Genomic DNA, 24,080 nt, shown 5'->3' with positions numbered 1-24,080 from the left:
TATAGCACCGCTTACATTTTGCAGCAGCTGAGCCTTGCTGCCTTAGGGACAGGAACAGAACCCATGCTGATGCTGGTGAGGTTTCAGTGCAGTACTGTTTTTAGGGTAGAACATGCTTGCTCTCACTTTCCAACAGCTCTGGCAGTGCTGTTGGAGAGTCCCAGAGCTGCACACTGCTTTGCATAGCCCCAGCTCCACCAATGCCTGTTCCTGGCACCATCCATTCAGTTGCACTGGCAGTGGTTCTTATTCCAGCCCTCCAACTAGCACAGTGCTGATCTCTTTGGACCAAAGTAAACCCACCTGTCTCCTGTAGCATCTTTCTGAACTGGAAGTGTTTGAAGAGCCAGAAGACATGATACTTGGAAGCTGTCTGCTCAGTGTTCCTTTAGAGCATGACTGACTTCACCTTCAGAGAGCCTGAGGGCACCTGTAACTAGACCTCGTGTAGGCAACGTATAGGAGGGAGTAAGTTCAGAGAGGCAAAGTCTCTCTTTGGATCCATGCTAAGGGTGACTCAGCTGCCTGTGGCTGCTGTTCAAGCTTCTGAGCTAGAACAGCATCTGTCAGAGACCTGTGAGGGGAGTTAAAAGCTCTGAATCGGTGCTTTCTGCCTCTTTTATTTCCCAGCTTGGGGGCAGTAAAGAAAATGGTTTTGTTTGCATGCAGACTCAGAACTGCTGCATTAAGAGAAGGGCTTCTTGAGGTTCTGACTCCAAGAATATGAGCCATACTGACAGCTACCTTTCTGTTGCCAGTGTAGACTGAGCCTTACTCTAGGCCGTGATATCTCACCTTCACCCTGGGTTAAATGAAATGGGTATCCTCCATACCAATAAAATTCTGTGGCTAAGCTTCATTTAGTCTTGTAAAATTAATCCCAGAAAAGAAATCCTTCATCCAGCAGTACAGAGGAAGGATAGAGGTAGACTGCAACACTTTATGCCTCAAAAAGTCAGTGAGCAAACACAAGCATTTTAGCTTCCTAGCAGCTTGTCAGCCATGCCCAAAGCTATTTCTAATGGAGGCATTTCCACAGCAGCTGACATAGGAATGAGTCTTAATATTGGGAGAGTGGAGTGCTTTCTGTGGAACAGCAGTGTGGACAAACAGCACAATAACTAACCTGCTGCCCCTGGCTCATTGCCCTTGTGAGGGACCCTACTCCTGTTCTCCCTGACAGGTGACTCCCACTTCTTACTGGTGGTTTCAGCAAGGGTTGGTAATTTGGAAGCTGTAAGTGTTCCCCTCCATACAGTGTTCACCACATGCCTGAGAGGTTTGTCTGCCGCTCCTTTGGCCAGCGTGGGCTTCAAGCCTGCAGCTGCCAAAGGCAGCACTGAACCACTTGGTGGAGGGCTGCTCTGGAAGGATCTCTGAAGAACTCAAAAATGGAGTAGGAAAGAATACAGAATCACAGAAACATCCAGGTTGGCAAAGCCCCTCAGGATCACCAAGTCCAACCCTACTCTACAAGATTCACCTTAAAGACGATGATAAATATGAAGTACTTTGGAAATCCTGGGAAAATGAGAGTGCATCACTCAAAAATAGCAGTTGCATAATGGGCTTAAGTAAGACAGTCTAGAAAACACTATCAGCAATAGCTCTGAAATGCCCAATTTTAGGTGATCAGCTCTGTTGGGTGAGGAGAAACTGAAGGAAAGCAAAAACAAAGTGTTGGAAGAAGTAACACGTTAAATAAAAGCACATGCCTCAGGCAGAAATGAAGTCTCTGATTTCAACTTTAAAGCACATGAAAGTCTGATCAAGTTTTTATTATATAGAAACTGGTCTCATCTTACTAGTGTGGAGAATGACCTCACCTTGCAGCAGGGCAAAACAGCACATCTCCCTGAAGCAGCATAATGTAGAGAGAAGGAAAACATTGGTTCATTTTAGTCTTCTGTAGACGCAAATGTGGAACACAGCCTAGGCATACACAGGAAATGTGCAAGCGCTCAAGTCCTGCTCCTCGAGTGCACTGCACACAGCCCAGCGCTCTGCTGGCAGAGGAGAATACAGCTCCTGAAGGCAGGAGCAGAGAGATCCTGAAATTAGAAGCAGCACTGAGTGATAGTCTCTGGTTATCTGCACGCTTGTAGGCCTCTTTATCCCTTCTTTTCTTCCTCCCCACCCCCCAGAACCTGCAGTAAGTTTACTAGACTAAGAGCAGAGGTCAGTAACAGTGCAGGACAGGGAGGTTTTTTAAGATGCAGGGTTTGGGGTCTGTTTGGTTTTTTAATAGTACTCTAAATGTTGTATCAATTGAAGCATGTTCTGGCTGCATATGCATTCATTTTGTCCTAGAGTTGACTTTAGTGATGATTGAGCTGCCATAAAAAGCTGGTGGCTTTCTGAATGTATAGCTGAAGAACTGGACCAAACTTAATTTTTCTCCTCCAACACAGGATTTGATAAAGAGCTTGGTCTTCAGGGGTTTAGTTTGGGTTTTTCTTTTTCTTAGATGTGCTTCATTCTTGTCCTTTGTCAAGGGTTTTGAGCTATCTCTTTCCTGTGATAAATGGGAATCCTTTCAAAAGGCAGCTAGTGTCAGGCTTCACACTGAGTGCATGTGCAGGGAAGATGGAAAGGATTCTGTCTCTCAGGTGTCTGTTCTCATTACTATGGCTCTGTTGCTTCCTCTGGGTTTGGAGGCCACAGGAACTGTTCCTGTGGTATCAGCTGTGAAAACCTTGACTCCCCAAAAGAACCCTCTTCTAAGAGTCCAAAAGCAATTCCACTTGTGAAGTGGATTCTCTTCTCCTGAGGTATGAGGTTCTCTGAGTTGCTTACACAGTATTCCCAGCTGTATCAAACTACACTGTAAAAAAAACCCTTGGATTGATTTCCTTCTTGTAAATGTAGGCTCATTTCAAACAGCTTTTCCTCTTGTTTCTCTTACCTTTCTTGTTTATTAGAAAGCCTTCCTAAAACATAAGTTGAAACTTAAAAATTCCAAGTATGGCCTTCAGTTCCTACTGGCAGGCACAGAAAATCTGCCCTTATGTACACTAAACTGAGAATTTCCCTTTGGCATCTTTATCTGTTTTTGCTGGGTTTATCTGCCAGTCTTACTTCTGTTTCCTGTGGTTTGATATTTATGTCAGGGCTCAATTAATTATTTTCCAATAAAGACCAAGTGTTAATCAAATAAAAATTAACAGACACGTTTTCAGAAGTGCTAATGAATTTGGCTGGATCAGTTCCTGGTAGCTGGTACTTCCTAGGCTGGAAGTTTGGGCACCTCTTTCAACTCTGTTTCAGCCACAGAATATCTGTAAACCAGCCCAGATCACAGTCCAGGCACTCGCATCAATGAGGGCATTTAGCGTCGGTGATCTGGTGCAGGGTACTTTTAGTTCTGTTGAAAAGCTGAGACTCTGAATTCCTTTTTCAGCTCTCTTCCTGCTCTGTGGCCATACTGAACCCAGGGAATGGTTTCTGTATCCAGGAGCAAGAGAAGCTGAGGCAAGGTTTCAGCCTCACAGCTCAACACCTGAGTACATTTCTATTCATTAAGCCAGGCAGTAGGATGACTTTCCAACAATGATGAGAGATAGTGTGCCTCCTGCAGTAATACACCTGCTCCAGATCTGTCAGCAGTGATCTATCTCCACCAGGGAAATGGCACTCCAGAGGATCTTAAAGTCTTTTAAAGTCATGCTCCTAAGCCAAACTTTTCAGCGTTTCATTGACTCCTTTTCTCATTTTATTTCCTCTCACCTCAAATTAAGAAACTTATCTATAGCTCATCGAGGAACAAAAATAGTCCCACAGGAGATAACATTTTTTTGAATTCACTAGAAGTTCATTTTCTAGACAGGTCAGCTCATTTCTACTCATCACACAGCACAAGGAACAGTATGAAAGTGTTTCTGGCTGTGGACAACATTAAAATTGTGGAGCAGGAAAAGCTGCTGTGAAAAGGCTGTGATGAAGAACTGCCTGCCTGTCCCAAAGATGTTCATTACATTTTACTGGCTGGTATCTGTAATACAGTAGTCAGAAACCACGAGATGCCCTGCAGAGGTTTCTCACCAGCCCACCCTAAAGCGTTTGCAGGTGCTCTGAACACACTGCTCACCTGAGGGCTGCAGAGTGTGCGGGCAGGCAGAGTTGTTTGCACTGTGTGCCAAGCCTGCTCAGCAGGGTGGGTGAGCTGCCTGCAGACTGCTGAGGAGGAATGTGTTTGGGTTCCCACTGCCGGCCCTCTGGACCAGCTTCCAGAGCAAGCAATGTGTTAAATGCATCTGTGCTTCGTATTTCAGTCCTGGGTGTTTGACAGTCGTGAAGGGGCTGCGTGGTCGTGGTGGTGTTTCTGTAAGTAGAACAGTGGGGAGGCAGAGCCATTCTAAACATAGGTGTGTCCTCATGCTCTGCTGCCTCAAACCAGGCCAGATAGCCTCCAGCTGGAAATTCCCGTGAGAGAATCTCTCAGTGCTGCCCGCTCTGGAAGTCAGCTTTTCTGAGAGCTTGTCATTCCTCACCGTGCCAGGTTAGCTCAGCTACTGTCAAACCCACTTTTCAGTATCCAGCTGAGGGAGCTCTGCAAATCATCAGGCTAAGTTTCTCATCTCTGCTTTGTTCCGTGATTCACAAATCTCTTCTGCCAAGTTTCTCTTAGGCACGGGGAATGAACTGTGATACTAAACACTAGAAATAAACCATGGATAAAGCTTGTCCTTGGGGGGGATTTATATCCTTTGCAGCAGGTGAGCACGACAGTTATAGTTCTGTTTGCTGCAAGAACTGATGGGGAAATTGTGCCTAACTGGATAAATCAATGGATTGTTTGGGCAATAAAGGAAAAGGTGCAGCATAAGAAGCTGATCGCTAACTCTGCAGGTGCTAGACGACTGAATAAGGTTGAGGTGTCCTAGTGATGGAGCTTTCACACATCTCAAATTATTTAATAGAGTGTATTTTCATTTCTCATATTATCAACATCTGTGTTGAACTGTTGCAACTTTCAATTTGCACTGCTGTAATTTTAGAATCTTAAAACAGAAAGTGGTAAAGCCTCAGCCCTGCCCCAGATGTAATTGCTGTTATATAAGCTAGAGAGAGGAGAATTTGGAAGGGGGAAAGCTGCCTTTGAAGCAGAAATAGCTCTTTGCACTATTGCCTCATGACAGCACTGGCTGTGCAGAGAGGACCTACCTATGGGTTGCAATTACAGATAAGAATGTGCATGGAAAACTCACTCTAGCTTTACAATCACTGTCTTGCTGAGTTGCTGCCCTTTGGTGTGGCCACTATCACACATGTGTATGCTTGTCTGGTGACATTCTCCAAAGTCTCTTAATACAAGGAAAGAAGAAAGGATACAACAAAACAATATCCAAACAAGCCACAAGCCCCTTAGAGATGAGAGAGGAGGATGAAATGCAGAGTCAGTAGTGGTACAACCTGATGGAAGTCTTTGTGTGTTACACAAAGACTCAAAATCTGTGCCAGTAGCTCAACCCCTTCTGAAAAAGGACATCATGATGAGACTTAGCTCTAACCTTCTCATTTTGTGATTGAAATCCAAACTGGACAATGGAGGGAGGTTCAGGTGTTGGGAGAAGCTTCTTGACATTTAGTATGTTTGAATGCTGCTAATAATTCATTCACTTGCCAGGTACAGCACTGCTGGCCTTCTGGAAGTGTCTCAAACTTGAGATTCCACCAGCACTGCCAAGGCTGCTCACACCACTGAGTTAGGTGGCTAAAGTGCCTAAAGCCACTTGAGTTAGGTGGCTAAAGAGGGGACCCATTTCTGCCTCTCTAGCCCTATAGCTCATAGCTGACATCCAAGGTGTTTGGATGATCTTAGAATCAGTCGGGGCTGGAAGGGACCACAAGGACCATTCAGTTCCAACCCCCCTGCCGTGGGCAGGGACACCCTACCCTAGAGCAGCCCGCCCACAGCTTCATCCAGCCTGGCCTTAAATACCTCCGGGAATGGGGCCTCAACCACCTCCCTGGGCAACCCATTGCAGCCTCTCACTACTCTCATGCTGAACAGCTTCCTCCTCACATCCAGTCTGAACACAATCTTGTGTTAGTAAAGATTCCATTCAGGTCATCACGTTTTGCATAAGCAAACCCAGAAGATGTTTCTGTTTCTGCAGCTAACTCTTGTTTCAGATCAGTCACTCTCAGGATTATCGCTGGTTGCTTCCCTCGTTGAAGCAAGGGGCTTTGAGGCACTGCTGCGGTTGGGGTCTGAGCAGCGAGGAGCAGGGGAGGGCCCTGCCAGCCCTGCTTTGCACTGGTGTGTGGAGGAATTTCTCACCACTCGAGCACACAAGAATTATAAATATGAGCAACCCGTGCTGGGAACGTCTTTGGTTCCCAGATAGTTCAGGAAATCGAGCTGTAAACAACTAAGCACCCCACACACAGCTGCAGTGGGCAGAGACTAGATAACCAAGGGGCTGGAGTGGGTGGGGATGGAGGCTGACCCTTAGAATGTTGTGATAAGTTAACCTATGCACACCTTACATGTAACTCTGGACCCTCTGCCTGTAACCAATCTTGGTGGAGCAGCCTCTTGCTAGAAGTGCATATAAGTCGTTGCATCACGGCAATAAAGTGGATTTGACCATCTAACCATAGTGGTGACCAAAGAGTCATCTTCCCATGGCGCTCCACCCAACGTGTTCTCCGACACTGGTGGTGCGAATTGGGAAAGCTTGTTTTTCCTTTTCAGTGTTTGGCACTTCTTTTGCTTTGTTTTTCCTCAAATCATGCTGCACTGATTTGTATTATGATAGTTAATCAAAGGTTAATTTGTGGTGTCCTGGATCAGGTAAATAAAAACAAAGTCTGAAGAAAGATCAGCAAAATTGCAGGGGGTAGGAGGGGTTAAAAAACTCTCGCAGGTGTAGTTTAGCAGACATGAAAACAGTGCCTGGATATGTTTTTCTAGGTCTACTTCATTTTAAGAAGGAGCTGGTGTTTAAAAGTTGTTTCCAGTATAGATTCACTTTCCCAGGAGATTTAGAAAACAGATATAAACTGGTGAGACCTTGTGCCTGAGCTTTGGAAATGGCAAAGCATCAATGAAATGGTTCAGTAGCACCGAATGGGATTTTTGCCAAGCGAGGCTGTGTGAGCAACATCCTGCCTGTGCAGAAGGCCAGAAAACCAAATGAAGCACTTCTTGATCTCTCTTGAGGGGATTCAAAGGAAGCTCTATTAAGGCAGAGTTGTCTTGTTGGTGCATCTGCCTCGTTCATAACTCTTCTGTGTTTTAACCATTCCTGGTGCACAATTGTACGGCAGACTTTGCTATCTGAGCACTGTGAGGACAGCAGGAGGAGCCTTTGAATTGTATACTAAGAGAAGGCATATGGTATGCTGGTCAGGCTGAGTTCTGGTTCTGTTCTGAGTGGATTCACTAACAAAGGCATTAGATGTGTTTATCAAAAAAGTGCAACTTCCATGCGTTCTGTGGCCACCCCTGGAACTGCTCCTTCCAAGGCTGGTTTCAGTTCCCAAGGCTGTTGCTGGCTCCAGGAGAGTAGCTGCTTTGGCACAGCCCCAGACCAAGCCAGTTTGACCAGTGACCTGTGAGGATTTGGCTTTGATCTCTCATGCAGTTAGCTGCTGAACGAAGAGCTGCGGGATGTTGTGCCTGGTACCTGAGCACACCAGTGGTGCTACCTGCCTGCCGTGAGCAGAGTGGGACGTGCCCACAGCAGGCAGGTGCAGGTGGGCAGGCTGCTGAGAGGTACCAGCTGCCTGCCGTTATCTCCAGCTGCCTGGCCTGACACAGCCAGAGAAAGGTGGATGGTAGTAGGGAGCTGCTCCGCTCTTAGCAGGCTCAGGACTTGATCCTGTTGGCTCCAATCCTGCAGAGACTGGCAGCTGTAACCCAAAGTCCCTGAGCCTGAGGGCAGCCAGGAGTGTGCTGATTCTTGGTTTGGCATTAGGTAGTTTTGTGAGGGCTAGGGAGTGGGACTCCAGGGGCCCTCTGGGTGCCTTCCAAGCTGCAGGCAGTGGTTTTGAGCATGGGTTTTCTCCTCTGGAATTCATTCCAGAATTATGCTAGCAGATAACATGAGTTATTGATGATCTGGACAAAGGGATTGAATCCTTCGTCAGTAAGTTTGCAGACTACACCAAGCTAGGATCAGGTGTGGATCTGTTGGAGGGAAGGAGAGCCTGCAGAGAAACCTGTCCAGGCTGGATGGGTGGGCAGAGGCCAATGGGATGAGACTGAACAAGGCCAAGTGCAGGGTTCTGCACTTTGGCCACAACAACCCCAAGCAGCACTACAGGCTGGGGCCAGAGTGGCTGAGAGCAGGCAGGCAGAGAGGGAGCTGGGGGGTGCTGGCAGAGAGGAGCTGAAGAGGAGGCAGCAGTGCCCAGGTGGGCAGCAGAGCCAATGGCATCCTGGGCTGGCTGAGGAGCGGTGTGTGCAGCAGGACAAGGGAGGTTCTTGTGCCCCTGTGCTCAGCACTGCTCAGGCCACCCCTGGAGTGCTGTGTCCAGTTGTGGACTCCTGAATTGCAGAGAGTTGTTGAGGTGCTGGCAGGTGTGGAGAGAAGGGCAGCAAGGCTGGGGAGGGGCCTGGAGCAGAGCCCTGTGAGGAGAGGCTGAGGGAGCTGGGGGTGTGCAGCCTGCAGCAGAGGAGGCTCAGGGCAGAGCTCATTGCTGCTTGCAGCTGCCTGCAGGGAGGCTGTAGCCAGGTGGGGTTGGGCTCTGCTGCCAGGCAGCCAGCAATAGAACAAGGGGACACAGCCTCAAGTTGTGCTGGGGGAAGTCTAGGCTGGATGTTGTTAGGAAGTTGTTGTCAGAGAGAGTGATTGGCATTGGAATGGGCTGCCCAGGGAGGGGGAGTCGCCATCCCTGGAGGTGTTGAAGCAAAGACTGGATGAGGCACTTAGTGCCATGGTCTGGTTGACTGGATAGGGCTGGGTGCTAGGTTGGGCTGGATGATCTTGGAGGTCTCTGCCAACCTGGTTGATTGTATGATTCTATGAAAACACAGAGAGAGACATAAAACCTGACCAGTTTGTCCTCACAACCAAGGTCATGCTCATACATCTGGTGACACAGACCACTCTGTGTTTCTTTCAGCAGAAGCTGGTCTCGGGGCTTTGTTTCATTTCACAAGGCAGCTGCTGTGAAGAGTGACCTGAGGTTTACAGTTCTACCAGCAGTTTCTAAGCTCTGTGACTCCTGTGTGCTAGAGGTTTGCCTCCACCTCACAAAACCAGAATTTCTGGATGTTTGTTAGTTTTGATTGCATCCCAGCAATGATTTTCATGTAAAGCAGTTCTTTTTCTCCCTCCAGCAGAACTGGGCAATGCAGTTAGCAACAGAGTTCAAACACCTGGGAGTCTTCCCATAGCCCCTCTTCCTCCTGTACAGCATTCTAGTTCTCCTGCAGTGGTCTCAAAAGCTATAGTTTCTCACGTCAGGATTGCTGCATGAATGTTCTGTGCATCACAGGGAGCCATTTCCTTAGAGATTTAACCCCTTGTGGGGCACACTTTTTGAAAGCTTCACAGTCATTTAGGAGAATAGTTTCTGCTGACTTTTGGCCATGGAGCTTAAAATGGGTAAAGCAGGGAGGAGGATAACTTCCCAGTATTGCTTTATAAAAATGGGATAATTGGCAGTGAGGGGAAGAGGGGAACCCAGCTAGAGCCACATACTTCCCCTTAGAGGTTCAACTCAGGGCAACTTGTCTCGACTTAAAGCTCCAGAAAACAGTGTCAGGCAGGAGCTTGCTGTGCCTGGCAAAGGCAGAAGTTCTTTCTCTGAGGGTTTTGCATCTGACTTCTTGCAGGTGTTGTAATCCATTATCAGAGCAGTTTTCTCTGACTGTAGTGAGATGTTCGCTGTTGTCTTGCCTGGGTTGGGCTGCTTCTAAACGTAAGCCCTTTGGTATTTTTCTTTCGGGATATAAAGAGTGCAGTGGTGAAAGACTGCACTGTGGGGGAGAGTCACTTCTGATCTGGAATACAAAGGAGACAGTCCTGCCTCAGGAGGTGAATCTGGTCATTATCAACCACATAAAATACTTTAACTGCCCTCTGGAGCTGTGACTTCTGGGCTCTCATAAATCAGATGAGATACTGGTGGTCAAATAGACTTATTTGTATTCTCTGAGTCAAAGAACCATTTTTCCACAGTCGTGCTCACCCTGCACCCTGCTTCAAAATAACCAAAAGTTCTTTTTCAGTGCTGGCTGGTTTCCAGTGAAGCAAAACTGGTACCTTCTCTGCAGTAAAAAATAAGAGCTTCCTGGTTTATCAGCAGCCTGATAACCCATGAAATTCTATATTTACCATCAGCAGGACTTAGAAACTAAATGCTTTTGAGTGTGGGTGAGCCTACACCTCTCATATATGTACACAAGTGGGAATGCTCAAAGCACTCCAGGAGATCCAGAGATTTCAGGCTGCCCTGCCAGAAATAAGCTCTCCTCCCCCTCTTCAAAGAGCTCTGACATCTGAAAGGCAGCAGTGCCCCTACTACTCTTTTCTTTCTGTAATGACTCCTTGCTGAGCCTTTAGCTTTCCCTTGTTGCTTTCCTCACATTTCAAGCAGACACCAGACTTTGAGGGAACTTGGAGATCAGATGAGTTCTATGCATATAGTGCTAGGGCAAAGAAATAGCCAAACTATGGATGGCACAGGGATGAAAACAAAAAGTGCCACCAAAAGCCATGTCCAGACAAATGAAAAAGAAGGGAAATGGCAGTAGGCAAGGGAGCATTTTGCCATGCCAGGAAACACAGTAAGTGGTCTGGTTCTGGCTTGAACAGGACTATCCTCAGCTCTCATGGTATCTCAGCTCCAGAAAATAGAGATTGGAACAGTCCTTTCTCAGGTGCCAAGAAAGAACTTGAACAATTATTGTTTAGCAGTGTGAGCCAGAATTACTTCTTCCTTCCTTGGGGGTGCTTTTTGGTGGTACTACAGCGACAAGTATGAAATCCCAAACCAAATGTGTCCTGGCTTGGGACAGCAGGGCTTTGTTCTGTCTCAGATCTGGTAAAAGCTCTCCAGTTTGTTTCATTACCATTCTTCATCAAGTGTTGTAGTTGGTTAGGAAACACAGCAAGCATGCTACCAGAAATGACATTCTGGTGTTCATATCAGAGGAGCAGTGAAAGAAGATGGCCATTTCAAATACAACCTGAATACAGCTGGGTTCTAGGTAACAGAAGTTGTGCACATGAAAGATCATAAGGGCATATTTGCAAAGCAAGCTGCCTTGCAGCTGAGCCAGTCACCTACCATTTGCCTTCTTCATCCAGTGACCCAGGCAGTCCTGCTGCTAAAAACAAAGCAGTTGTTGGGGTTTTACTCTGTGGGGCCATAGACATAGCACAGCCTCACAGAAGCAGCTGCACATCGGACATCTATTGAGGCTCAGATCCTGGGGATGTGACAGGCTGTTTGGCCACTTGCATACCATATAGTCTGGAACTTGTGCCAGTGTGAGAAACATCTGCATCACAGTTAACAGCACAGCTGTCGAGGTAACACCTAAGGCTCTTGACCTGTGCATGTCCTGCACTGGACCAAATCACAATTCTGGGAAGGCAGGAACTGAAGGTGCAGCTTAAGTGGCAAATGGAGCTGGAGCTTTTCATCTGCCCACAAGCTTTAGCCACCAGCTAGCAATTTCTCTCGAAGTGTAAAATGTGTCACTTTCAAGCATTCCCAGAAAAATTGTTCCCTACATCTAAAGAGGAGTCTGGGCAGACAAGCTGCAGTGGGAAGTGCAGCTGGGTGTGCAGCACCGAGCTGCTTTTAGTTAGCAGCTGGCAGCGCTAAGGGTTGACAAATCTGAGTTAGTAGTTGATGGAATTCCATGTTTAACCAGTGGAGGTTAATATCATCTCAGCTGAATATTTCCCATACTGAAATAGGGAGTTTTACAAATGCCTTCAGTAGTAGCAACCTGCCCTTTGCCAGCAGAGAAAAAGCAGAGCTAGTAGTCAGAGCCCAGATAATCTGAGCCTTAGGAGAAATGCTTCCTAGTTACTGAGGGCTCTAATGCTTTACTGCCAAGTCTAATTCTTTTGTTGCAGGAAACTGTAGGTTCTCATGCTCTTTACTTGCAGGGCAATAGTTGCCTCTCTTAGCAAACACTCTGAATTTGCCAGCTTTAAAGCACAAAGAGGTGGCATTGGGCAGTCTGTAATGTTTGCATCTCTGGGTACACACAGATTTTGGTGTAGGAACTACTTACATACCTGCAACACAGCTGAGAAACCCTCAGTGGCTCTTGATCCTTCCTGGCCTGTTTTGAGTCCTCGTTTCTCAGCTGACAAACAAAAGCTGCTATTATATGCCATTTATGAGAAATCTTCTTCCAGAGCTTATCTGGGGACTCTCTAAGGAGCCAGCCTAAATTTTGTGAAGAATTTAGCTACAGGGCAAATGTTTCCTACTATCAGTTTTTGCAAGTCTTCCCTCTCCCAGTGCTCCCTGATGCATTCCTTTGTAACCCAAATGATGCTTCCTGCTGGATGGCTTTGCCTAAGCTGTGTTTCTCATACCTGTGAGGTCAGAGAAACCAATCTCCTCACTATTAAAGCTTGTGTAGAATTTTGAGTGACCCTTCTGGAGTTCACTGCAGCACGTCAAAAGCACAAAGGACTCTTTCCAGCGTCCCTGTGAGTTGATAGCTGTCAATGCAGCTACTCTTCCCTCCCCTCTCAAAAAGTTTGGGTGATTTTTGGGTGCACGTTTGGCCTTAGAATCATTGTGGTGGGTTAGGAACTCACATACACACAATTGACATTTACCAGACCAGCTCAGACAGCTTGGAAATAAGATCAAGCTCTATTTACAGCAAAGCTAAATTTACAAGCCCTTAGACAGAGTGTATTTAGCAGCATTTACACTTATATACAAATGAGAAATAATACAGAAAATCCAAACTCCTTCTCAGACAAAGAAACTGCCCAGAAGGGACTCAAAGCCTCTCTCTCTGTCTGTCTTCCTTCCCCAGAGAGAACCCAAAGCAACCAGCAAAGCTTACTTTGTTATTTGGTTAGCAGAGAGATTAGAGTGAAGGAGAAGCAAAATAGAAGCAGTGTCCCAGAAGAAAGTGGGACAAATGATTTCCATTTTAGCTTTTTATCCCTCACTATAATGGATTGTCCAGAGAGGTTGTGGGTGCCTCCTCCCTGGAGGTGTTTGAGGCCAGGCTGGATGGAGCACTGAGTAAGCTGGGCTAGCCAAGAGGTGTTCTGGCCGTGGCAGGGGGTTGGATTAGATGGTCTCTAAGGTCTCTTCCAGCCTAAGCTGTTCTGTGGTTCTATGCTTCTGATACGGACCTCACCAATTATTTTCTTCTCACAACCAGTGATGTAGTTTCTCTCATGAGCCTCAGACCAGCACAGTCATACAGGTGGAATTCTTTCGAAACACGTGGCAATGACACGCTGTGTCCTAAAGAATTCCGTCACTAACCACCTGTCACAGGGCAGAAGCAGGTGCCTGTTGGAGTGCAGGGAGGGGCTGGGCGTTTACATCTCCTCTCTAGGGAGCGCTGTGCACCTGCTGAAATGAAGTCAGGAAAACACAAACTGCCTCTCTGCTGTGCACTATTCCACAGCCCAAAACACTGCATTCAGTAGGAGAAACCTCTGTGCTGGCAGAAATGTGATGAAAGGAGAGGCCCTCTGCAAGGCAGGGCTTGGGTTTCTGCCACCTTGGGAAGCTGCTGTCCTTTGTCTGAGATACAGCAGTATGGCTTTGAGGGAAACTGCTCAGGCAGGTTGTGGAGGGGGTGAGGCTATCAGATAGGACTCAGGAAATCAAAGCAACACTCTCAATTCCATTAAGGAATTCCTCTGTGACCTTTGCCTGATCTGGGCATGCCTGCATTAGCAGGGAGGTTGGAGTAGACCATCTCCAGAGCTCCCTTCCAACCGCTACCGTGTAATGATTCTGTGTCTGACCAAGTTATTTAGGATACATTTTGCCAAAGCTCATTTACCAGAATCCCACGGATTTTCAGTGAGAATTACTGTGCTAAATGGGTCCACAGCAGATGGAATTGCCTGGGGAAATGAGTCACCAGGGATTCAGAATGGTCATCTTTTGGAAGAATGTGTTTGTAGAACAGTGTTGAGTGGCTGCATTATGGAGCTACAGGAGGGGCTCGAATGTTGCAGTGGTTAACCACTTAGATGGTGTTAGGAATTATGCAGTATTAACAGTCTATTAATTTTGCTATCTGAGCAAAGATTGTTAATAACTATGAAAACTGTTCATTAGCATTAATTCTGGGCAGAAACCTTATTTGCAATGTTCAAAATGGACAGGATGGATATTTATACTCAGAGGGAACAGGCAAAGCTAGAAGCCTTTAAGGAGCAGCTAGCAGATACAGCCACTAAAACTGCAGAGGCTCTTAGCTTCAGTTATGCCTCCTGCCCACCAGGGCACTCGAGAGGCTCCTTTCTGCTACTAAGGCAGAAAGGCACAATAGAATCTAGTTAGGGAATTTCTCACAGGGATGCTTTGATTATTTACTCACAAAATAGTGCCCAATCCTGTCGGTTTCTTGAGAGAAAGTAAAAGCTAGAAGCCACGTGGCAAAAGCCTGTTTATTGATTGCCCAAAATGTGAGGGCGGTTGGGCCAGAGAGACTCAGCAGTCAGAACGGCAGCTTGCCGGACCTGACCGTGCGAGGTGAAGCCAGGCGCTTGCGGTCCCTTGTTCGGAAGTACAAGTCTGGGCAGGTCTTGTCTTCTCCCTGCACTCTGCTTTCCTCCGCAGCAGAGGGGAGGCTGCCGATGGGACCATGCCTGGGCAAGCCAGGACGTCTGTCTTCCACGGCAGATGGGTTCATGACTGTGTGCACAAGATGTGTCTTTACCTGTGTCCTGGGTGCATGTTTTGCCTGGCGTCTCTAGATCGAGCTTAGAAAGCTCACACTGCACAGGTCAAAGCGCAGGGAGGTGAAAACTATGCCCAGGTCATTTAAGTTACCTGAAAGAGGGATGGCTTCTTGGAAAACTAGGGTTATTCATCCTCTTTGTTCAGCTGACCCAGAGGTACCACTGAGCAAAGTGAGCCATCTGAGCAACTTGTCTGGAACAAAGCTAATTCAATAATTCAGTGGACTATCCTGCTGGTAATGAGGACAGGAGAACATGGAAGATGTCCCATGTAGGACTGTTCCTTCTTATTAGCTTTGAGAAATCCTAAGCCAGAAGCATCTCTCTTGACGCCTCAGAGAAACCCTTGTGCTTAACCATCTGAGGCTGTAAGGAGAATGCAGCCTTTGCCGGGTGACAGGAGAGGGTAGCACAGAGACATTCGGTCTGGTGATAAAGTGGGAGTTATTTCATCTCGTGTTTTTGCTCCTCTGAAGGAGTGCAGATGAGTTCACTCCTACAGGAACTAGAAAATGCCCTCAGGCACAGGAGATCTCAGAGGTGCCTGCGGATCTCTGCCTGGCTCTCCTGCTGCTGAACACGGAGTTCTTTCAAAATCCCCTTCCAGGCAAATAACTGAGCCAGGAGAGGAATCCAGCTGCACCGATTTGCAGCATTAACTATTGAAGAGGACTCTCAGAGACACTGGCCCGGTAGCTAGGTGTAGGTAGACTGCAGCCTGTGCTCCGGAGGGCAGTTGCTGGTGTTTCTGATCTGTGGGCTGGAGGAAAGAACAGACAGAATATGTATTTTTTTCCCCTCTTCTTCCTCTGCTTGCTGACTCCCCTACAAGAACAAGCTCAAATCTTTCTCAAAGAGGAAGCCTTTTTTTTGTCTAAGCCAGTAATCCAGAGAAGTGGGCGACCCTTTGGGAAGATGTAAACTTCTTGCTCATGGTGGCAAGTCAGCAAACAGGAGTAAAGAGAGAGCTGAGGCTGTGCTCCTGGGGGGTTATGTTTTAGCTTTGACCATCTGTTCCCCTGTACCTTTGCCCTCCTCTTGCACTTCTTTCCCCTTCCCCGGCCCACATGGTGCTCCTGGCCACGGGCAGACCTGTGTGCTAGACAGAAGGGCACTCTCTTCACATGCAGGCTGACCTGTGCACAGAGCCCCGAGGAAGAGCAGTACCTTTGCTGGGGGCATCTGGCAGAGTCTGAGTGTGAGCCACGCTGTCCAGCACCATCCATCTGCCGGGGCCGCAGGGCTCATACTGAAGCTTATTTTTAGAGACCTAGGGGGAAATGAGCCTTGGCACTTGGTGTGCCCAGGGTTTTCAAGCATCTCTAGGTTTTGAGGAGGTTGTGATCTTGGATGTGATTTTGTAGGTGCAGTTATTGATGGGAACACAGGCACTGAGTGAGGCGCTGAGCTCGCAAATTGAAGTGCACCTTGTGGACATGTCTCCATGTACATTCAAACAAAGCCTAGCAGAGCTGAGCTCTGCAGCTTCACAGATCTCTACAGTAAAGGCATTCTGCAAATCCACGTTAAATGTATTACTGCACTGGTGTGCTGCTGTATTAAGATACTGCAGCATGAAATGGACTTTATCACTTCAGAAAAACAATTGTTATTTAATGTAATACAAATTTCTGGGTAGCAGTGATGCAGAAACAACCACGGTGAGAATGCAGTTATCATCTCAGCAAGACAGCTTTGCATATTCTTCTTATTTACTTGTCCTGCCTTTTTTTTCAGCCTTGGACTTGCTGAATGTAAACAGACTGATATGAATCTCAGACAGTCATTCCCCTAAGATAGTCTAAAAGGATAATGCATTGCCCAAGAAATAGGTACTGTATTGGCTGTAATGAATGACATTTATGTATTGAGTGAATAGGTAGTGTAATGGCTGTATTGAATGACATTTCAGATGGCTACTTAGTCTAAGAAAACTGAAAATCAGCTGCTTTGCAGTGCTGCTCATTTGCATTAGAATTCATTTTAAGCCAATTTCCATGATTTCAAATGTAAGCCAATGTGATGGGCACACCACAGTGTATTCTGGGGACAATTCATGAACTTGTGTCTATCTCAAATGGATATTCACAATACCTCATTTGTAGGCTGATTTAAGTTAATACGGAAACATAACTGAGCTCTGCAGTTTCATTTCTATAGTGATCATAGAATCATAGAACCAAGCAGGTTGGAAGAGAGCTCCAAGCTCATCCAGCCCAACCTAGCACCCAGCCCTGGCCAACCAACCAGACCATGGCACTGAGTGCCTCATCCAGTCTTTTCTTGAAGACCTCCAGGGATGGTGCCTCCACCACCTCCCTGGGCAGCCCATTCCAATGCCAATCACTCTCTCTGACAACAACTTCCTCCTCACATCCACCCTAGACCTGCCCTGGCACAGCTCCAGGCTGTGTCCCCTTGTTCTGTTGCTGGGTGCCTGGCAGCAGAGCCCAACCCCAGCTGGCTACAGCCTCCCTGCAGGCAGCTGCAGACAGCAATGAGCTCTGCCCTGAGCCTCCTCTGCTGCAGGCTGCACACCCCCAGCTCCCTCAGCCTCCCCTCACAGGGCTGTGCTCCAGGCCCCTCTCCAGCCTTGCTGCCCTTCTCTCAACACCTTCCAGCACCTCAACATCTCTCTTGAACTGGGGGGCCTGAGCAGTGCTGAGCACAGGGGCAGAAGAACCTCCCTTGATCTATAAGCATGTTTATTTATTGTACTCAGTTAAATGTGACCTATAGAAAGAAATGTTCTATCAGGAAAAAAACCAAAACATTTTCTCATTGTAAGTTGTGGTTTAGTTTGTATCTGAGGTAACAAATATAGTATCTGCTGTGATAGTTGGCCAGAAAAAGAGAAGATTTGTTTTCTCTGGGCCCTTACCAGCAGTCCAGGGGCAGATGTCAGAGGAAGATGGAATACTAAGTAGTTTCACTGGAACCTTCCCTTCCCAGCTGGGCACAGAAGCCCATTCAGAGCAAGCTTAGTAGGCTATAGTGTCTAATCAGATCATTCTTGGGACTTTCAACCAAAACAGTGTAACCAGTTTAGTGGTTTACTACACTGTGCCACAAAACTGACTTTACAGATGCCCAAATATACACAGTTATGTTTTAATTATTGGGTTGCTTTTCAGCCTTTAAAAACTTTGTCTTCAAATGATGAAGTCAACACAGTTAGGGGCCTGGCTGAACTGACTTCTATTTCCAGGGACAATAGTATATTATTAGCTACCTGTTTTAACAGGCTTTTTTACTACCATCTCGAGCTGACCTCTTTTCTAACCTGTTATCCTCACAGCTGCACTGTCAAACAGGGAAGCATCCTGTACTTGTCAGAGGTGCAGAACCACAGCACGTAGCTACTCACTTGGCCACGGTGTCTAAGGCAGGAACCCAGATAAGGCAGGACAAGCAGGAGCCCAGGCAGCCTCTAGAGTCACATAAAATCTGAGCTCCTCTACATCATGTCTTTCTCTTGAATTTCACTGCAGTCTTTCTAAAGACAGAAGCTGAGCACACCTGGGGAAAAACAACAACCAGGGCAAAGGGTTGTTTATTTCTTTAAAGTCTTGATTACATTTTCTTCAGTACGTGTTCCTGAGGGGTTTTCCTTGCTTGTTCATTGCTTTTCTTTCCCCCTCATACTCTTGCATGTTAGAGATGATGAAGGGAAGAACAGTGCCATTAGAGCTATTTGTCTGCTGCTGATGCTGCTAACAGACAGATGTGTGTGATGTGGCCTGCACAGAGCTACACCATAGGGAAACTTGCATGAGGTTTATGTGTGGTTCAGGAGACAGATGTGCCAGGGGACTCTCACCAGGTGACCATTATGACAAGGGTGGGCCCCTGAAGGGACAGCAGCTCCTTTCACAGAGAAGACAGCTATCTAGGCCCTACTTAGCTTGCAGTCAGCTGAGCATGTCCAATGATAAGACCTACTGGGAAAGAATCTGGTGATGCTGAAAATCAGCAAGTGGCTCAGTTCTGACTGACCACTTCAGGGAAGAAGAAAGGATCCTGCAAGAGGCCTGAGGCAGAGGGATGAAAGTAAGGGCAGTAGGGAGTCCATGATTCTCCAATTTCCTCACCCACGGTAGGCAGGGGAACCCTTTTGTTTTGATGTTTGCCTAAGGTTCATGCTGGTAAATGAATTGTACCCTGGAAAAGAACAGTCTCTCCTGCTCAGTGGAAGGCTGAGCAGGTCACCTGACATGCAGCCCTCTGCTGACGCTGTGTTTTAGCTGATCATTTACTGTCATGCCTCAGTACTTCCAGGAGCAATGAGAGATGGTTTTTGTGTTGTTTTCCTTTTTTATATTTCTAACAAAGATGTGTTAGTACTTGTAAATACCTGGGCCGCCTCTTGTCCCAGGCACTGTCTTCTCATGCCACTTGTAACACAGTGGTCCTGTTAGACTGTCCGTATTGCAAGTGCTGCGGGTTCTGGAGCTGTGCATCTGTGCATGGGCATCCCCAGTGTCCCCATGGGAGAGTGACAGCTGAACCTTCTCAAGTGAGAATGTTCAGCCTCTGAGTTGTTTGCCTTGGAAATAAACCAGTTTGGGAAATACTCTTGGTAGTTTCTTCCTGTTGGAAAAAGCACATACTGAAGTGGTCCCAGCCTTGGGAATCTTGAGCGTTTGTATGATACAGAAGGGTGCTTACCTTGCTGCCTCTTCCCCAGTGCTTCAGTTTGTGCAAAAAGAGCCACTTCCTACAGGCTTTCAAAGGTATCACTGCTCAACCACTTCAGTATGTGCTTTTTCCAACAGGAAGAAACTACCAAGAGTATTTCCCAAACTGGTTTATTTCCAAGGGAAATAACTCAGAGGCTGAACATTATCACTACTAGCACAAGATAGCCACATGCTACAGCTTGGTGTTTTCAAATGCAGCAGCAAAGAAAGCAAGCTGAAAAACCTGACTGTGTCCTTCATTTCTTATCATATCTGGTAGTGTGAAACTAGTATTGATTGCACTGTTGTGAAAAGCCTTCTGGAAATTAAGGAATGTCCTGATCCTCCTCTTTCAGAGAGGTTGAGAGGGAACCCACCAGAGGATTCCTAAGGGAAGTGCTGGTAGCCAGGATTTCTGCCTTGCCACTCTGCCTAGAATGCAGAAGTAGTTGGGATGAGACTGAAAATTTTCTGGCTCTTTCCAGTGGCTTGAGGTTTTTATTTGAAAAAAATTGTTTTACAGATCGACAGCAGAATGCCCTGGGGGCAGGGACTGAAACTCTGGCAGTGGTGAGAACATTACTCATCTTCCTCAGCTGGCTGTTGAGCCCACTGGCATACAGCCTTACATGGAAAGGGATAGCCATGCCTAACAGGCAGGGATGAGAGCTTACCTAGAGTCTCTGTCTGTTGGGTCTGTCTTATTATATTGCAGGTGAAAGGAGTTTTGCAACTGACCTAAACAAAATAAAGAGTTGTCTCTGAGTGAGATTACTTACGAGTGGGATAAAGTAAGTTTAGGTTTCAAAGCTACATCAGAGATGCTGTAAACACAAATTTCATTACTACAGGCTGAAACTCATCCACATGCACGAAGCCAGCATGAAGGTTTTATACCACTGTCTACAGTTTAGATTCCATTGTCAGGAATTACTGTCCTATAATAGCTTTAAAAGATAGATGGGTTGTTGTGACCTTTATATCTCTGCTTCACAGAGGGAGTCAGCTTCCTCCACTCCCAAGAAGTCTCATTATCTCAGAAGAAGAAGCCAGTGAGCAGCTGGTACACCTACTTGCCACTAGGTGAGTGAAAATGGGACTTTTTTCTGACCATACATATGCATATCTGGTTCAGTCACCGTGCATTTTGTTATATTTATTGTTATTAACCTTACTTAATCTGTTGCTCTTAGAAAGATGGGTTAGGGGGGAGAAAAGACTTCCTGAAGCACTGGACGCAAATAACCATGACACAAATACCCATCATGCATAGTCATTCTGTGAGCATTGGTGATTTCCTTCTGACTGACCTGACTCCTTGCACTGGTACCTTGAGTCTCTGCCACCTCACCCCTAACCTCTATCCACTTGTAGCTGACAAAGCTAAATGTGCTCTGCTCTTTTCATGCTTCCTTTAGCATCTTCTTGTAGTCTTCTGTTCCTCTCTATGTGCTCCCTCACTAATGTCAACATTAGTGACCATGGAGATGATCTAAGAGATAGCTTTAAAGCAGGAATTGGTTTGACAGAGTAACAGGAGCTGACCTGCTCAGCCTGGGATGCTGTGCCCGGTGAGGCAAGCGGCAGAAATCATCCAAAGAGACAGGTGAACATCTGTATGGTGAGAGAAGATTGAAGGAGACAGTGAGATATCAGAGAGCAGGGGTGAGATAAGCTCAAGAGAGACTCTGGGAGAAGTTTGCTTTCCTCATATAGGAAATTCTTGTGCTGCTGTGCCACTTCTTGTTTCAGCAGCTGGTAATGCTCTGCTTTACACTGAAGTAAAAAGTGTGCTAATAAAATAAAATATGGTTTGCTTTTAGAAGCAGCAGAGAGTTGTTTCAGGAGTTCAGGGAAGGTTAAATGTGACACATCTGAGATTTCATATTTGAAAAACTAGCTTTTCCAGACAGAAATACTGCAGATCTAATGTGCTTGATAAATCTCTGTCATGGCCACAGTGGCACTGACACAGCAGCTACAGTAATGAGAGCCCAAAAGAAACACAGCATGCCGAAGATGAATGATACCAAACAATACCTTTAATGGAAAACAGCTTGGATAGAAATGCCCCAAGCCACTGCGATTCTTTATCACAACAACTCTTAACAGGTTGCATTGCTTCAGAACTAATTGCAAAATTGATATGTGGGTGAATGGATCTGGGTTCTGTGCGCCTGGGACGCGGGCGGCAGGCGTCGGTCAGTGCGGTTCGGGATGCGGGCGGCAGGCGTCGGTCAGTGCGGCTCGGGATGCGGGCGGCAGGCGTCGGTCGGTGCGGCTCGGGATGCGGGCGGCAGGCGTCGGTCGGTGCGGCTCGGGATGCGGGCGGCAGGCGTCGGTCAAAATTTGGGGGAAGTGTAAGAACCACTTTGTACAACTAAACTTTGTTTTCTAACATGCTCCTTACATTTGTTCTGAAAGAAGCTCGCTGCTTTCTTGCTCAGCAGGTCTGCCCTAGGGCATTGCTGACAGTGTCACAGGTGCCCTGCCCAGGATTATTTGCTTATCTTCAGGAGATTTTCTTGAGGAGAAATGTTTCCTATTAGGTGAATGTCTCACTGCTCTGTCAGCCCCTGGGCCACACTGACCTTATACCAAATACAAATATTAGCAATAAATTGAGTGGCAATAGTGCAATATTTCTGGTGGGGCAGAGTGAGGCAGAGTATTTTTGGTGGTGCAGAGTGGGAAAAGGTATTTCTGGTGACACATTCCTAGCAAAAGGGGATCTTTCTGGTGTGCTCTCAGGAGCAGTGCTAACCCTGATCCCTGCTGTAATTCCAGATGGAGCAGACTGGCTCCAGAGCTGCCCTGCTCCCACTTGCAGAGTCTTAATGAGCTACAGTGTCTAGGACACATCCTGGGCCTGAAGCTGGGCACACCCCAGGACAGCATCCCTGTAGGCACTAAGGACTGAACCCAGGGGAAGCAGGGAGACAGGAGCGCCAACCTCTGCCCGGGTGCAGGACATTGCTTCTGTGGGCAGCAGTAACTTCTGTGATTGCCTGGTGGCGGTGGCAGCCACAGGCTTTGGCGAAGGCAGGACACAGCCTTTATGCGAGCAGGGTTCTCCCTGGCTCCTGCCAGCCCTCCAGCTCAGTGAGAAACAGGATGCCTTGGCTGGCAAAGTGGCAGGTTCTTTATGCCCACATCCTTCTGTACTTGGACTTAACAACTTTGGGAGCTGGAACTAAACTTCAGAGGCCAAATATTTCTTGATGGAAGCAGATCACAAAAGGAAGCAGATCACAAAAGGAAGCAGGAAACAAGGAGTAGTCAGAGACTGTGTTTTTCTGATGTCTGAACAGATTACAGTTATATCCCATGCAGCCTACAGGGCACAGTGGCCAGCATAGGCCTGGAACTGCAGTGTCCCAGCAATCCTTCTCATTTGCTCCCATCAGAGGTAAATGACCCACTTGTCCCTGCTCGGGCCATACGCTGGCTCAGCCACTAGTGCACCGTGTTTTGTGATGAATGCTCCTCTGTACTCTTCTTCTTTTTCAGTAGGCAAGTTGCCCTCTGCTTTTGTCCAGTCTGGTTCCCTGCTGTCTCAGGGCAAATGCAGAGAATAGTCATGAACACAGGCACTGGTGTGAGGAGCTCTGCTCGCCTGTTGTCGCCTCGCCTGGGCTGTGTCGCCCTGGTGCCACCCTGCACAGAGCTTAGTAAGCCATTCACTTCAAAGGCAATTCCCTCTCCCTCTTCTTTCCCTGTGATAGGAAGCTCAGCTTTCCCGACTGGCTGCCCCCTGAAGGCATTTGGTATGATAAGAAGGAACCTTAAGGCAATACTGTGAATTTTGCGACTCTTGCTGGTTTCAAGATGTAGGAGAACGAAGTCACTTCCTTCAGTCACCAAAGGCATTCTGCCTGCAGAGGACACAGCTCTTGGTTCACACTTCCTGCCTTTCATGGATAGTGCTACAAGTAAGAAATATTTGACATATAAAGGAGACATCACACAAACCCCTGCAGCCACCACACCTTCAGACATTTCTAAACAGGAAACAAGTACTGTTTTGATGCCTTACATGTTGAGACACAAGGTTATTTTCAAACTCGTTAGAGGAAGGAGGAAGCCTTGTCCTGAAGTTCCACCACACAGACTGTGTGATGGGGGACATTAGGTAGGCCCAGCAGCACCATAAACTCTGCAGATGTAAAACTGCCATTAAACAGGAGAAAGCCTGATTGAGTAGCTAATCTCCAAGAAAAAACACTAAAAGTTACTAACTTACTGGAGGAGAATTTCTAGGTTAGATCCCACAGCACTGTCAGCAACAGCCCCTACTGTAGGGCAGCTATGGGCCTGGAATACCACCACATCTAGGACTGATCAGAGGGCAAATTAAAGTGGCTGAGATAAAAATACAGGCTGTTCCTATTGCATTTATCCCAAGGAGTTGAGCCATCTGTATAGTGTTTAAGAAAATGTGGATGGAAATGAAGATCTGTAAGTGGATGAAGCACAGAGATTTGGTCTTGTTCTGCTTGCAGCTGTCACAGTTCAGCATTTTCAGCTG

General features: G+C 46.9%; 1 long non-coding RNA gene across 1 annotated transcript in view; it reads left to right on the top strand.

The window, feature by feature from the left end:
• The window catches only part of LOC135178397 (uncharacterized), a 29,632-nt gene extending 6,088 nt beyond the window's left edge, over positions 1-23,544 (top strand). The window contains exons 3-4 of the long non-coding RNA XR_010303497.1: positions 20,549-20,635; positions 23,278-23,544. This is a non-coding gene — a long non-coding RNA (uncharacterized LOC135178397). The remainder of the gene's footprint in view (positions 1-20,548; positions 20,636-23,277) is intronic.
• The last annotated feature ends 536 nt before the right edge of the window (positions 23,545-24,080 follow it).

The sequence above is a fragment of the Pogoniulus pusillus genome, chromosome 9 (genome assembly GCF_015220805.1).
Source record: "Pogoniulus pusillus isolate bPogPus1 chromosome 9, bPogPus1.pri, whole genome shotgun sequence".
Classification (NCBI taxonomy): domain Eukaryota; kingdom Metazoa; phylum Chordata; class Aves; order Piciformes; family Lybiidae; genus Pogoniulus; species Pogoniulus pusillus.
Note: the sequence above shows the minus strand (reverse complement) of the source record. Positions and strands in the feature narration are given on the sequence as shown.